Source organism: Macrobrachium nipponense, chromosome 3 (genome assembly GCF_015104395.2).
Source record: "Macrobrachium nipponense isolate FS-2020 chromosome 3, ASM1510439v2, whole genome shotgun sequence".
Classification (NCBI taxonomy): domain Eukaryota; kingdom Metazoa; phylum Arthropoda; class Malacostraca; order Decapoda; family Palaemonidae; genus Macrobrachium; species Macrobrachium nipponense.
Window position 1 is genome coordinate 124,464,735 of NC_087202.1, and position 16,526 is coordinate 124,481,260.

Genomic DNA, 16,526 nt, shown 5'->3' on the forward strand with positions numbered 1-16,526 from the left:
TCAGTCAACAATCGGTTGGAAATAGGCCAGTTTTCTTTTATAGTGTATATTATACATTTAAAATTATAAATATATGTTTAATATGATATTTATTTAAATCTTAACTTATTTAGTTGTAATTTACATGCAATGTATTGTATAAAAAGGCAAGGTTAGGGTAATAACTAGTGGTCAGGAATGGATTAATCCATTTTCAGTTATTTCTGATGGGAAAACTTGATTCAGATCTTGAAATTATCGAATTTCGACCCTCCTTCTGGAACGAATTATCGTTTAAATCCGGGGCTCTACTGTATTTTTCAGGACTTTAATCACATTTTAAGAAAAAAATAATGCCAGATATGGAAAATATATGTCCTGTTCTTATAGCAAGAGGTATATGAAGCCAGTTGGAGCATTTTCATTTTTAATGAAGTTTTACACACACGGGGGAAAATTCCAAATGCACGTTGATGCAATCTAAGGGTTAAGAGCACTTAAAATAAAGCATAACCTTGTGAAGACTTCAGATTATGTTTTATATTCCAGATGCTGCCTTAATAAATACCCACTTGACAGATTTCTAATATATATATATATATATATGATATATATATATATTGTTCAAGATTTCAAGCTAGGACCAGGGAAAGAAAGGTCTCGTATAACAAGATTCAGTCATCCTTGTCTATATGCAAGTTGCCCCTTTGAACTGAAAACATCCATTCTCTAGAAAAGCTATCTCTTCTCCCATTGGCTAGGAGAGGTCAGAAGCTCCTGCCATTCCACCCTGCAGACAACACTTCGCCCCTTTCTGCTCCCCCTGGGGATATCCCAAGTATTTTAATAAGTCCATAGTGCACAGAAATATCATCAGCAGATCAGAAGACAACCAAGCCCAAGATTTCCAGGTACTGTGAGAGTATATTCCAGTTCAGCCAGGGAACTGTTTTGCCTGTCTTCATTTCATTTCCATTTTTCCAAGGCGACTTCCCCCCTCAGTGCATTTAAAACTAAAGTCCAGCTTTTATGTAAATTCCTCCTACTATGGCCTTCTGCCATAGTTTTTTCTCTTTTCTTTGTTGTGACCTCTTGTTCCTCCATTCAAGGCCAAATTTTTAGTGTTAAACTACATTTTCTAGGAGCGAACGAGCAGTTCAGAACAATATATATATATATATATATATATATATATATATATATATATATATATATAAATTGCTAGACATGTATTACTTTCTTTTCAGAACAGTCTAAGCTTAGCTAAAGACACATGGCAACCATTAATAGATTTTTCTTTACAAACCACAACTGTACAGATCATTACCAGTTCACAATTAAAAAACTTGACTTTCCTGTCTAAAAAATTAGACTACGAGAAAAATTCATATAAAACTTATCTACCATTTAAAACATTCCAATAATCACTTTGTCACAACCAACTCGTTCCCGCCCAAATCAATACCACAGATATTTCATACCTTGAAACTGCTGGGTGGTACAATACGGCATACTCCAAACTGTTCTGCTTCAGGCCGTATTTTTTCAATGTAGTCCAGTGGATCACTGAATTCTTCTTCTGATGGGTAAAATGATGGCGCTCGAACCAAAACAGAATTGTCACACACATAGGCGATGGATTCTTCAGCACTCTTGTCGGGTGTAACTGATATTGAGTTATTAGCTAAGTGGGACGCAGAAATTCCACTAATGGAAGAGTAGCTGTGAAAGTTAAAAAAAAAAAAAGTAAGTCACTTTAAAAGAATCAATATGATATCGCAATCTTTTAACTAATGTTAAAAAAAATTTTTAGAAGCCTCTTGGCCTTCCTAGGAACATTCATATGTTCTGTTGCATTACAATTGTGTAGTACCAAAAGTACAAGGCCAAAATATTATTGGTGGCCAAAATATTATGGGCGAGTTGGTACCGAACTTGAGCTGAACAAGGCAAGAGCAAAATAGCTACCTGATCTTGGTTCTGTTTCTCAGTTTTGTTAGCTATCAGAATTCTGAGTCATTGCATAATTATGTAAAAGAAAACTATCCAATTTCCTTTTTTGTGCAAAATAAACAAAAAATTATATAATTTCCCATGAACCTTTAAATGTAAGGTACTGGGCTCACCTAAAGGATCAGTCAGATTCGTGAGTAGGACAATTTAATTTTTTTCACATCATCATTTGTATAATCTACTTGTAAACAGATGCACTGTTCCTATTGATGTATAATTCCATTTTTTATATAAAAGCACAAATAAAATTAAATGCATATTGCAGAATCAAATACATACAGAATAATTACAGCATTAAAAAAAAAGGAGAAATATCCTGCACAGGTTAGACAGCTCAAGGGAAAAGGTCTGGTGAAATGTTCTTCGGCATAAGTTAAATCTATGACCCATAACCATAACCTGGTTATTGAAAAATAAACCCACAAAATTACTGTGTATAACATGTTTACTTATAAGTATTCACATTTTATTTTAATCCACTTGAGTACTTTCAGGCCCTATCTGTGGCCCTTTTTCAAGAGATGTGTAGCTTGTCAGCCTGGGTCAAGGCCAGCAGTCTTCTGTAATTCCTTCTTGCAGAGCCATCATTTATGTGATGGCTGTTCTGGTTTCCTTGAGAGTTGCTAATCCCCTCTTGTTGCTCTGATATCCTGAGCTGATGGTCAATGGGATTAACCCTTTGTGGTAAGTGAGTGGTCACCAACAGTCTGTTGGGCAGAAAACCTAATCTCCAGGTCAGAAGGGTCAATTTTAGCTTCTTTTAATATCAACCTAATCTCCAGGTCAGAAGGGTCAATCTTAGCCTCTTTAAATATCAAAGCTCAGAAACAAGGGTTTTACCTCAGAAGATCCCATAAGCCGAGCTTTGATATTAAAAGAAGCTAGGGTTGACCCTTCTGACCTGGAGATTCGTTTTCTGCCAAACAGACTGTTGGTGTTACCACAAGGGTTAATCCCATTGACCATCAGCTCAGGATATCAGAGCGACAAGAGGGAATTAGCAACTCTCAAAGAAACCAAAACCACCACCACCACATAAATGATGGCTAAACAAGAAGTTCCAGAAGACTGCTGGGCCTTGACTCAGGCTGACAACCTACACATCTCTTGAAAAAGGGCCACAGATAGGGCCTGAAAGTACTCCATTGTTGAGAAAAATAAAATGTAAATACTTATAAGTACACACATTATACACAGTAATTTTGTGGGTTTCTTTTCAATGTTCAGAAGAAAACTGAAAGAAGTTTTTGTTGGTTTCGTTAATCTGGTTATCGCAATTTTGTATTTATATAATAACAATGTTTTAATTAGGTGAACTACATCATCTTGACTCTACTAGATGTCAGATTCACTTCTTTTGGTACTCAGGTCTCCCATCAGTAATACAGGCCTACTAGCAGGGTAATACCATTTGTTCAGTTTTTGTTATAAGCCAACAAATATGGAGTCTGTTTGTACCTGACCTGCTGAACAAAGGCATTTTTCAGAGAGTATTTCTAAATTACTCTATAAACTCCAATGAGGTTGTACATATTGAAAAACTAACATTAAACAGCAGGAGCACATACAAAGAAAAAATTCTGCCAAGAGAAACATGTGCCATATTTGCAAATTTTTTCATATGCAATGCTGCAGGCATTCCAACATCAGGGGAAGATTGGAACCCATCTGAGCATAGTGAATAGTAATAATGTGGACCATTTTTTTTTTACATATGTTTCACTGTACGTACGCTGCTTATGGTGTTCTATCAAGTCATTTGTTAATAAATAATGTAAATGGGTAGTATGTTTGGATATGATGCAGCAGAACTCTTTTCATGTCTTACCCCCAAAGTGACAATCTCATGTAAAAATTGTTACTAATGACAACCTTACATATTCCAAGACCCTGCACTTCAACATTTCTCATATATTATCAATGTAAAAGAATTTTAAGCACAATTGCTTTCACAGAACTAAGATTTATAACAAAGTAAATGTGTTCAGGGGATCAGAAATAGTTTTGGATCTTGACAGCTGAGATGGTTAAAACATGCAATGAAAAAGGTGAAGCAATCAATCAAATAACAGTTTTGCCAATGGTAAGGCACAGACAGACCTATGGGAAACCCAACCCAAGGAAAGCACAAACAAACAGGAGTTCAAGCAGCTACTGCACAAGGTGGTTGAAGAAAACGGAAAGAACTCAACATGATGACACCTAATACATAGGGAGGGTAATTCTGATATTGATGCTTCTATAGCAAACAAGATTTTAGACAATCTCCTGTAATTATATTTCTACCATTTGCCAAGTGAACGTGTCAAACAAAATTTCTGCAGGGAAAATTTTCATATCTTGTAAATGGTAGCTTTCATTGACACTGGATTCTATTTATACATTCACTCTAAATCTTGACTAAATAGTTCATCATTCATCATATCTAATGAATAGTGACATAATTATGAAATCTGGTGCTAAAAAATTTGTATCCTACAGTGACTAAGTCTGTAAAATGTTCTCTTTTGGTGCTTAAAAATAAGTGAGTGCTCTCCAAATTATACAGACCATTACTGAGAGCTCTAAAACAATGCACTTCTGTACACTACTCAAGTGAGACTCGTGTTAAACAATCAAGCACAAATATGGATAATTTATAATTATATGAAGACAGTGACTTAAAAACAAAATGGCAATGAACTGATACTATAAGAAAATTGGGAGATCACCCAAGACATCATTACTACACATCTCAAAACAAACTACCCCAGCGAATCATTATGCAAGACTACTTAACCCTTTGTTTTTTTTCAATATTGCTTGCAGGAGACTGTCTACGACTGTGAGACGCAGACAGTCTATTTCCCTCTCTGAGATGGAGTGGAAGAAGGTAGTTCCTTCTGAACTCTGAGATGGTGTTGGACTAGAAAAGAGAGAAAAAAATAATGAAAATGATATATAACAAGTTATATGATGCTTTACATGAATCAAGTAGTTCAATGTACTAAGAGCTAAATTTTGTTATCCATAATTAATAATGCCAATCACATGGAAATATCTTGGAAATTGCAGAACACAAAAGGAATATTCAAAACCTTGGAAAAGAATTAGATTTAGAACACTCCGCAGTAGGGTGAAAACTTCACTGATCCTATCAAGAATAACCAATGGAGAGACCACCACTTCCATGGAAAAACTGAGTGATATTGACTTGTTACACCTCATGTATCACTTAAAATACACTAAAAGCCTTTAGTTTACTTTAGTATTTGCAAAAGCACGATACTTTTCAAAAACCACCAATTCTTTATCAAATCCACTACTTGGAATTAGCCAACATTCAAGGTCATTGATTTGTCAATATTCAAGGTCACTGTTTGTCTGGACACTCCAGGCTTCATGAACAAGTAAGGTTAGAGGATGCAAAACCTCAATTTAAGTAAACCTCAATATTAGTTTAGAGTTTATCTGAAATTGTTTCCCAAAGCAAAATCATTACTGGTTTAAAAGTGGCTCAATCTGGAATTTACACTGGAGAGGACTGAGCTAGAGAAACCCTCAACTTGCTGAAATGAAATCCGCGGATGACAGCCTCGCACTGCCAAACAGTAACACTAAAGGGAAGCACTATACTTTAAGCAGTCCCCATTTATCAGCGAGGGTTCCATTTTCAATGCCTTGACGATAACCGAAAATCGCTGATTACTGAAAATTGGCGATAATAGCTCTGATCCCCGATTATCAGCACTGATAAGCGAGGCTCGGATCCAATAAGCGGGATCAGCGCATATCAGCACTGAAATTCAGTTATCGTTGTCACTAGACAAATGACATAAAACCAGACTGCTGATAACCGAGGCCACCAATAACCAAGGACTGCCTGTACAGCGCTACAACACTTTTTCTTTTTTTTTCGAGATAAGTTCCAAAACCCTCTAAAAATGATTATACTAACTGCCAAATACCATGTACCCCTTAAACTCAAAAAGCTTATTATGGTCTATTTTAACTGTTCACTGCCTAATTTAATATGATAAAAAGCAAATTAATTAGTGATAATTTTAGAGATATGGCCCATCAAAAAATTAATGAATTGGCTAAAGTTCCAGCAGAAACATGAAGAATATGTTCCACAAAAACCGCAACAAGGTGAACGCGTGAAAAAAAGTGGGGTAGCACTGTACTGGATATGTCTCCAAGACAAGGAGACATATCCTACAGCGTTTTTGTTGAAGAGAATCTCATAGCATACAAATTTAAGAATATTGCAGCAAGGCCCTCATTGTCCTCCTGTCATTGGTCTAACCTCCAGAGTAGAAATAATGCGAAAATAATTAATAGCCAGTCCACAGTTGCTATCACCAAGCTGGGTATAATATACTTTGCATATTTTCTTATTTTGTTATTTGAATTATTACATTTAAACCTTAGATGGGCTTTCATTACATTATTATATATTGTGAGGATTTGTTATTCCATACTTCATAATCAGCAATATCATCTTGCTACAACTGGATGGTAAAAACAGATGGCAGTACGAAGGTAATACTATGCTCTAGTGGATATCAACGCAACCATGGAAGCAAAATCTTTCACGTCTCTGCCTTTGATACTTTTATTTTAACGCTTTTATCAGCTAAACAATTTAGTAACAACCACACAAGAAATAAGTGATGGTAGCAAATGGTCTATGCCCTGGTGGTGACGCCTGCAATTTTCGAAGTGCATGAGTGGAGCAATGTAAACGAAAAACCTAAGGTATGTTGCTGATATATTCCAAGAACCTTTTTCTCACAAAATTTACTCATGTTTTAAACCCATGGCAAGGATGCAACAGACACTGAAACAAGTAAGATGTCACAGAATATACCTAAAGAACATGAAAATATGGAGGCTGAAAGTTATTAACGACTCACTACAACTATAATGTTTTTTTTTTCCCCAAACCAGTTTATTTCCTAAAAAAAATATGATATTGTTATGATACAAAAATAAAAGTTTCATACATACTTACCTGGCAGATATATACATAGCTATCGACTCCGTCGTCCCCGACAGAAATTCGAATTTCGCGGCACACGCTACAGGTAGGTCAGTGATCTACCTGCCTGCCGCTGGGTGGCAGGACTAGGAACTATCCCCGTTTCTAATCAGATTCTCTCTTCCACCTGTCTCCTGCGGGGAGGCTGGGTGGGATCTGGGGGGTTTAATTTGTGATATATCTGCCAGGTTAACGTATGTATGAAACTTTATTGTATCATAACATATCATTTTCATACATTCAACTTACCTGTCAGATATATTACATAGCTGATTGACACCCTTTGGTGGAGGGCAAGAGACAGCTAATTACTGACTAGACAGGTAAACAACATATGTTGTAGGTATTTATAGACCTTAGTTCCTCTGTGTTTCTAGACGAAGGATTGACTTCCTAGCTATTGCATAGGAGTCTGCTTCATCTCAAGAGCCTTAGCGAGATAGTGATCTGTGGCCAAGAGTTCTTGTGGATCTGTCGATGGGGTCTCTTCCACTTACTCGACAGAACCTAACTGGCGTTTGTCAATGGGAGCACATCCGTGTTATATGACAACACGCACTTATTTAAGGAGCGCAACACCGATCCCGAATCACCTGTTCCTAACATGAGGGTTCGCGCTAAACTGAAAGAGAGTTATCCCCCAAACTCCTTTCAAACCTCCAATAAAAATCATTGAGTTAAAATAAATTCAACTCATTATGAAAGGATCAGTGTCGGCTCCTTATCCCAGCAACGTATCCGCTGATACGTATAAACAAAGAGAGAAGAATCTCTCGTAGGTTAACTTGAAGTCCTTCGTGTAATGAGCAGTCAACACATAGTGCATCTCTTATATGTTAAAGCTAATATGTCTTCCTGACATATTGTTACGAAAAGAACAAGAATTTGCAAAAGCTCGCCACTTCATGAGCTTTTTAAATTCTCAGCTGTTAGAAGGTATCATCAAGTCACTTATGAAGCTGCTTTAGAGATCACCATTGTTTCAAAGAAGACTAGGACTTTCTTTGAACTGGATCTCATCTGGATGAAGCCTAACGCCTGGCTTGCGCCTGGCTGGCGCGAGGAGTATCCTGTTTAGAATACTCCTGGCGCCTGACAGTCGTAAAACTCTTCGAATACTCCTGCCGTCTGGAAGGCGCATCTCTCCAAATACTCCTGGCGCCTGTTAGGAGTATTAAGCCTCAGAATACTCTGGCGCCTGGCAGGAGTATTCGCGCTTCGAATACTCCTGGCGCCTGCGAAGGTTCGCAGCTTATCGAATCCTCCTGCGCTTGCAGAAGTATCCGCGCTTCGAATACATCCTGGCACCTGGCAGGATTTGTATCGCGCTTCGATACCCTCCTGGCGCCTGTTAGGAGTATTAAGCTAAGAATACTCCTGGCGCCTGGCAGGAGTATCGCGACTCCGAATACTCCTGGCGCCTGGGAGGAGTATCGCGATCGGAATACTCCTCCGTCCTCTAATACTCCTGGCGCCTGGCAGGAGTATCGCTCTCCGAATACTCCTGGCGCCTGGGAGGAGTATCGTGCTCGAATACTCCTGGCGCCTGGCAGAAGTATCGCTTTCCTAGGAGGAGCATCGTGATCGGAATACTCCTGGCGCCTGGTGGAGTATCACGTTCCGAATACTCCTGGCGCTGGGAGGAATATCGTGCTCATCGGAATACTCCTGTGCTTGGCAGGAGTATCGCGTTCCGAATACTCCTGGCGCCTGTTAGGAGTATTAAGCTCAGAATACTCCTGGCGCTTGGTAGGCACATCGCGCTTCGAATACTCCTGGCGCCTGTAGGAGTAAAAAGTCTAGAATATTCCTGGCTCCTGGGGGAGTATCGAGTCAGAGTACTCAAGGCGCCTGGCAGGAGTATCTCTTCCCGAATACTCCTGACCTATGGAAGGCGCATCTCGTTCCGAATACTCCTGTGGCTTGGTAGGAGTATCGCTCATGGAATGGCCTTTCGAATGGCAAGTATATTGCGCTTAGCGGGCGCTATACTCCTATCAGGAGTTCTCTCTTCTCCAGTTGGCTCTTGTTGCTTGGATGAAGATCTTGGCCTAGAACGATCTACAGTAAAGTCAGGCTCTTTGCGCCTACTTGGCGCCTGGCTCCTAGTTGGCGCCAGAACGCTTGGCAGGAGTTACTTCCTTTCCCACGTCTCGCCTGCCTAACGCATCGCTCCCCCCGAGATGGCCGCTTGTGCGACAACTCCCCTGTAGGGTTCGTCGCGCCCGACAGGAGATCGGTATTTGGATCTCTTAATCAGAATTCTGTCATCCTTTTTACGAGTAGTAGGATCTTTAGAAAGTACTCCTACCAAAGACGCTAATTGCTCCTGCACATTCATCACATTTAGTCCGCTCCATCCAGTAGACAATAGGAAATCTCAAAAGTCCAAGAGACAAGTCTTCCTCCGAGAGGATCATTATTGCATACTTCCGTTGCTAACGAGTTTCTCCTCCTACATGTTGATGAGTTTTTCTCGTTGCAGAAGCTTCCCTATCCTTGCGCCCGAAGGAAGGGAAGGAGCTTGGAATTTAAAGAGATTCTGAGCTGAAATTGGTTGATTTCTAGCTCTTGAATGTATCTCTCTGAACCTTTTGGGAAGTAGTTTGAGCCCTTCTCGCGTTCCAAAGACTCTGTCAGTAAACGTTTAAACCTTTTCTTCTTCTGTAGATGACAATGTCACTACATTACCCGGACAACGAAACCTCTATCTAAAAGCGTTGATCCAGGAATAAAAAGGCTTTAGTTCTCTTGCCAAACATACTATGCTGGCCAGAACCCATTGCCGAGTCGTCATAGAATTTGATTCCAGATTCTAAAGCCCAAAATTTCACTTGTCCTTTTGATCGTTTAGGACCAAGAGAAACATTTGATTAGGAGCAGTTCCATCTTGTCGGAACGGAATCTGAGGCCCAAATTAGGATCCCATTCTAAGTATAAGATCTCTTACTCTTATCGTATAGAGGTATTGTATAAGATCCCGAAGATCTTAATTCTCTACTATCTCTAATATTCTTTGTCTAGACAGAATATATCTTTTCACTGTGTTCATTGATAGCATAAATTACCAAGGTGATTCTCCCTCTGAAGGGTAAGAAAACCATTATGTGGTTCACAGAGGTATCGGAAGAGGACAGTTTCCTTTCCCCTTTCTATCTAGCACTATCTGCAGCAACTCTATGTCTTTAACATATTTAAAGGAATTATCAAGCTTCCCTTGAAAAATCCTCTCATTCATATTTACTTCTGGTCAGTCCCCCCCCCCTGCACGCAGACAGACTCAGAGTGAATAGGATTTTTCAGGTCCAATATTTATAATAGATTCCGATCAAATCTCTTAGAAAAACATTCCCGACGACATGCTGAAAGAAGAACGTGACTTCTGTGAATCCAACCTTTTATTGCCAAAATGATGCATTCATCTTCTTCCTTAGACGCCCATTTATTTTAATATGTGTTAAGAATATATACAACTAGGGGAAAAAAAGACTAAAGTTTATTCCCCTATTTAATTTAAAGATGGCGTATCTTGCTACCTCTCTTGTTTCGAGGAAAAGGAAGCAATCTATAAGAAGGTCGTTCATCTTCTGCCTTGCGAAGATATCTGTGAATATTTTCCGCAGGGTCTGACAACTCTTTCCAATGAATGTTAAATCGTGCTCTGCCGAATTAAAATTCTTTATAATCCTATCACATTGTGGTAAACAGCATTCATCTAGGAACTCTTGTAAGGATAGTAGGAACGCTGTAATTAACCACGGTGTGTGCATAAGGCTTAAGCGTATCGTTATCTTAAGGTGAATTTCCTACTACATTCTTTCCTCGCCGAGGCAGAGAGATATCCTTAGCAAAACGAATACGATGTTATTCATGTTTGCCTAAAAAATCCCCTCAATTCGTGGTTAAGTCCCTGATTGTATGGGGAAATATACGGTGAAGCATTCGATCCTTTAGGAGAGAAAGATGTAACCAACCGTTCACGACCGAGAACCGGATGGTACTAGATTGGCTCACAATTACAGCCGTGTCGTTCACTGCCTGGCTGCATTCATTCTGAGTTGCCAGTTACTCCCTTCAATGAATGGATATAATAAAATTATTCTCGAGTCTAAGAAAGCTCTCAATAATGCAAATTTTAGGCAAACAACCTTTGTTAAATACCGCTGAATATGGTATTGTCGTAACAAACCTTTTAAGCGAAGTCTTTACTAGGAAAATCCTGTAAGGATATAGACAATTCCGTAGCGAACCAGAAAGGCAACTATGGGTATGCGTATTATGACTTGTCATTCAGTAGTCATATACAGCAAGCCTTCTACGACACTCTTTCCTTTCCGACATGCAGAGAAAGAATAGAAATCTTACTCTCTTCGTTCATTCGTCAATAATCCCGAATGAGTATTAGTCGAAAGATATTGCAAATGACAACCGAGGATCGAAGAGAATCTCTCCAGCTTTTATTATCTTGGAGATAAGTCCGTATTTTACGCCTTTCTTATCTGGAAGAGCCTCTAATCAATGAATGAGAGCTCGTACGAATCTTGTTCAACTTCCAAATCGATTGCCCCTCTTTCTGTAAATGGTTGGTTGCAATCTATTTTAGAAGGAGGATGATTTAATATCCTCTTACTAATACTGAACTAATTCTCACAATTCTGCTCTATCTTCCATTCCTCAATTTGGGGCAAGATTGAGCAACCGAAGGAGAGCGCTTCCTTTCGAAAGGTGAAGGGCTATTCGCAGTACCAGACTCTAACCTGACAAGGGCTACGGCCAGCCTGTGCTACATCTTTGAGGTCCCTGCCTGGAAAAAACCGAACTTGCTCTTGCCTTTATTGCATTAAGACGATCCTGACAAGGGCAACGGCCGCCTGCGCGACAACTCCCGCCCTATCAGGAGAAAGCCTCGAATGTCTTTCACCCCTTCGCCTGGAGGACTCTCGGCGTTGGTCAGGCTCTTCTTGTAGGAGAAAGTGTCTGGCGCTAAGCAGGAGTATCTTGCCTAGGAATACTCCTGGCGCCTGGTAGGAGTATCACGTTCCGAATACTCCTGGCGCCTGGGAGGAGTATTCGTGCTCGTTCGGAATACTCCCTGGTGCTTGGCAGGAGTATCGCGTTCCGAATACTCCTGGCGCCTGGGAGGAGTATCGTGATCAGAATACTCCTGGATCCTAGAAGACGTATCGCCTTGGAAAGTTTTCTTGTTGGAAAGTTTCCGAGCATCTGAAAGGCGATCCTCGCCTGGAAAGTTCTGTACGTCTGGAAGGTTATTCGAATCTGGAATCTTCCGCCTTCTGGAAGATCCTGTGTGCGGAAGGTTCCGATCTCTTGTACATTTGTTCTTGCTTAGAATTCGACAATACTTCCATTTTCGAACATAGCCCTCCCTTTCTTCTGAATGAGGAAGGCTTCCATTTCCGATAAAGATCCTGGTTCATAGTCTTTCAGGTTCTTTCTTTGCGCCCATATTCAGGCCCTTCAGGTGCTTTGCGCCTCGTTTCAGGCGCTTTGCGCCTTGTTTCAGACGCTTTAGGCGCATTGAGCCTCGTTACCCGGAGCTTCATGCCCAAGGAGCTAGAAGCTTAAAAGTTATATATATGTGTACTCACTAAAACGAGATCCATATAATTCATTCGATCAACAAATATTCTTTAATATCTAATTCGTTCTTCTCAGAATAGATATATTTTCATATACTTCTCCTTTCTTTCCTCCGTCTCTTCTGAGGTTCCGATAGCCAGACGAGATTATCTTGCATCTTCATTTAATCTACGCCGTTGAATTTTGTTACTCCTTATTCGTCAAGACGATAATAAAAGGGGAACACATTGAATTAGGATGCCTTTCCTGCCAATGCTATCCCTGGCAGTCTGGGACGTTCTACAGAACCTGCCGAGGGGACGCCTGAACGGTGGGGGTTCTCCATAACTCCGTACGGCTTTCGACATTCCTTCTCCTCCGGGCCAGGGAGCTTGGAAGAGGTCTAGGCCTGGGAGCGAGACAGAGCCGATCAGACGCACCCTCTATTGCAATGGGGAACACTATAATCACTTCTTACCTTATAATAGCTCGTATCTTGAGCTACATTCCTTTATCTTCAAATTGCAAATGAATTTGTAGTTTTCTGTGAAGTAAGAAGGTGATGAGGAAACAACACTACTAGTACTGTTAATATTCTAACTGCTTGTCAGAACGAGGGCTATTAAAGCTTCTAAAGAAGCATATCTAGTTCTATGTTTTCTGACTTCCTCCAATAGGAAGTTACCTTATTTTCCTCAATCAAATTCTAACATTTATTACACTTTATCAATGAATAAATATTTATATTTCCCTTTCTTGCAAACTATGTAATTGTCTACCGAAAACTTCGGTAGTTACACATACTCTATTCTTCGAAAACTTCGAAGTTAATTCATTAAAAGTTATTAAAAAGTTATTAAAAACGTATGCCAAACCACCGATCCAGTACTTCCCTGTAAAAGTCGGCCCAGAAGATCGATGGCGATGAAACACGAAAATCAAATCAGGAGGGAAAGCAAACATATGTTTACCTTCCCAGCGACAGAGAGAATCTGATTAGAAAACGGGGATAGTTCCTAGTCCTGCCACCCAGCGGCAGGCAGGTAGATCACCTGACCTACCTGTAGCGTGTGCCGCGAAATTCGAATTTCTGTCGGGGACGACGGAGTCGATAGCTATGTATATATCTGACAGGTAAGTTGAATGTATGAAAATCCTTATGTAAGAGGTGTATCTAATGCATTATTGTCTTATATGCCAGCAAACACTACAGTAGTAATCACTTGTTGAAATTATGTCAGCCTCCTAAAACTGAAGACAAATAAACAATTCACAATAATAAAAACTAAAGTAAAGTAAAACTTCACAGCAGCAGTAAACACTGCCAGATAAACAAAAGCTGAATCATAACACTGCATGAGACTTTGGGACATGTATGCACAGAGCTGATGGGCAATTGGGATGTTACAATTCTGCCCTGCATATTCTATACATTTATGTCTTCAAGACTCGAGTAATCAATCTGAAGGAAAACGCAAATTTTACCAAATAACCTTGCTTATTTGCAAGGTTATTTGGTAAAAACTTCTAAGAGTTCAAGAAAAAGGTTGGTCAATTCTGGAAATAAAGTTCTACACTACTCCGTAAATGATCTCCTCTGGCTATTGAAACACTTTGCAAACCAAGGTTTACAATAAACAAATAAGTGAAGAAATAAAATTGCAAGTGACCCTTCAGAGATGATTATCTTTCCTCAGCAAAATAAAACAGAATATGAACAGTCCCAGGTTATCGGTGATCCGGTTTTATGATGCGTGTCTAGTGCCATAAAATCAGCGAATTATGGCGCCATAACGGATGAGTTCCGGTTACTGGTGCCATAAGACATGTTATGGCACCATAAGGGTTCTTATGGCTAGCCATATGGATGCTTATGGCGCCATAAATCACTGAGTTCCGGTTAATGGTGGTTTTTGCTCATCGGCACATCCCCAGGGAATGGAACCCCCCGCAAAAACGGGGACTGCCTGTACATAAATGGACACCTGGTGATTACCCACAATGATGATTGTACTGTACTAGAATTCTTCTATATCATCAAATAAAATGATGACAAGCTTAAAGGAATAAGACAATAGATTACACTCTTTTGGGGGTAGCAATTTTCTCAGTATTACTACTAGTAAGTCCTCCTTCATTTATGTTTACCTAATATGGCCTTTTTCATCTAAATCACCTACCATGTGTATTTCATAAGAGGAGGAGAAGAATGATTTGCTACTGTGAGAGCCAGTGACCCATACTCAAATCCCAACAATTTTGAAGACTAAACCTCACTCCAATGACAAACACAATGAGTTGTATCAATTCCAAATGGCTTGTATTCCCTAATTATTGGCAACTAGTACACACAATATAAGGACACATTTGTATTTTTCATAACTAACAAACCCGGTCTTAACATTAGGATACTTATTCTTCTAGAGCCAGCTGGAAATCCAGTTAAAAAAAATAAATAAAAAAAAATTAATGTGGACTCAAGGAACTATTGGCATCTGTGCTTGATCACGGGGTATGTGGGAGCTTGCACAATGCCTTGGGCATCCCATGAATGCACCAGTTACTTCTTTACCAACTTTAAGAGAGGATGTGATTACTCTCTATCTCTTTAACGGCGGCTTAGTTTGCCCATTTTTCTTTTTTAATCTTTTTTTTGGGTGTGTGCAATGTTGTAGGTTTGTATAAGTTGTGAGATATCATGGAGTGTTGAGTGTTTTGCCTCACCAACAAAGCTTTATTCGGGATCTTGCAAGAAACGAAGGAAATGTCCTGGCGTGAGTGAGTTTCCTTGTTCGAGATTTTCAACTTCGGTGTAACCAAAATTAGCAAATATCAAAAAATGGCTAATCAGCATACAAAAAGGTCAAGACAATTACTATGTGCAAATTGATTCAAGCACATAGGAACCTACTGAAATACTTTACAAAATGAAATATTTTGCATTAAAATATTAAGTAGAAGAATCCCCTTCAAGGTTCAAATACAGGAGGAGGATATTACATTTTTGAAGAAATGATGAAAAATACTGCTTCACTACCCTAAGAAAAACAATATTCTAAAATCTGAAAGACAAAAAATTCATTACTAAATAACCAATAAACATCTCACTAACTTTAAAACATGTCCCAAACAGTACATGAACTGAGAAAGGACAAAACACTACAAATTGCAAGCATAAAAGTAGCCCCTAAATCTTTTTCCTATAAATCTTACCTTGACTGGTTATTTTGGCTCAACTGTCAACTGTCAAACAGCCAGACCAAATGACCAAATGAAATCTATGACACTAACTGTCACTAAGCATGCCTTCATAAATGTGCTAACCTTGTTAATCTAGGAGGAGGCCATCCTCTCAATGTGTCTGGGGACATCTGGGGGCTTAAAGGCGCCTCTGAAGATGAACTCCAGCCTTCTTCCTTTGCCAGAGCAGCGGCTGCCCGTTTAGCCCTTCTGTTTCTTCTCAATTCTTCTATTTCATGCATGTCAGACTCTGTTTGCTCTCGTTGCGGCTAAAGTGGTCGCTCGACCGCTGCGTCTTCTTGTTGGTGGCGGGTGTCGTCGCACTGGTTTTTATTTGCGTCGTTACTCTGGCCTTTTCGTTTTCTACTCTTTGGTTCGGGTTCTACCTTATTTACTGAAGTAGTGCCAACCTCTTCATTTGGAGGAATGGTTGTGGTAGTAGGCTGAGGTCTATGAGGAGGTATATGTGAAGGAAGATCAGTGTTAGTTCCAGGAACATTTGAAGTAGGGGTGGAAGGAACACAAGTTGGGGTTACAGTAGTGGTCAATGGGGAAGATAATACTTGGGAGGGAGAGGTTACGGAAGTTACGGATGAAGTTACACTGACAGAATCGGAAGCTGAAACACTTACAGAACTACTACTTGCAGCTACCTTAGACTCTGCATTTGAAACTGTGGTTGTGGTTGTAA

The 16,526-nt window shown here is 39.6% G+C and overlaps 1 protein-coding gene across 1 annotated transcript in view; it reads left to right on the forward strand.

The window, feature by feature from the left end:
* The window catches only part of LOC135222493 (uncharacterized), a 162,005-nt gene that overhangs the window by 129,631 nt on the left and 15,848 nt on the right, over positions 1-16,526 (forward strand). The window lies entirely within an intron of this gene.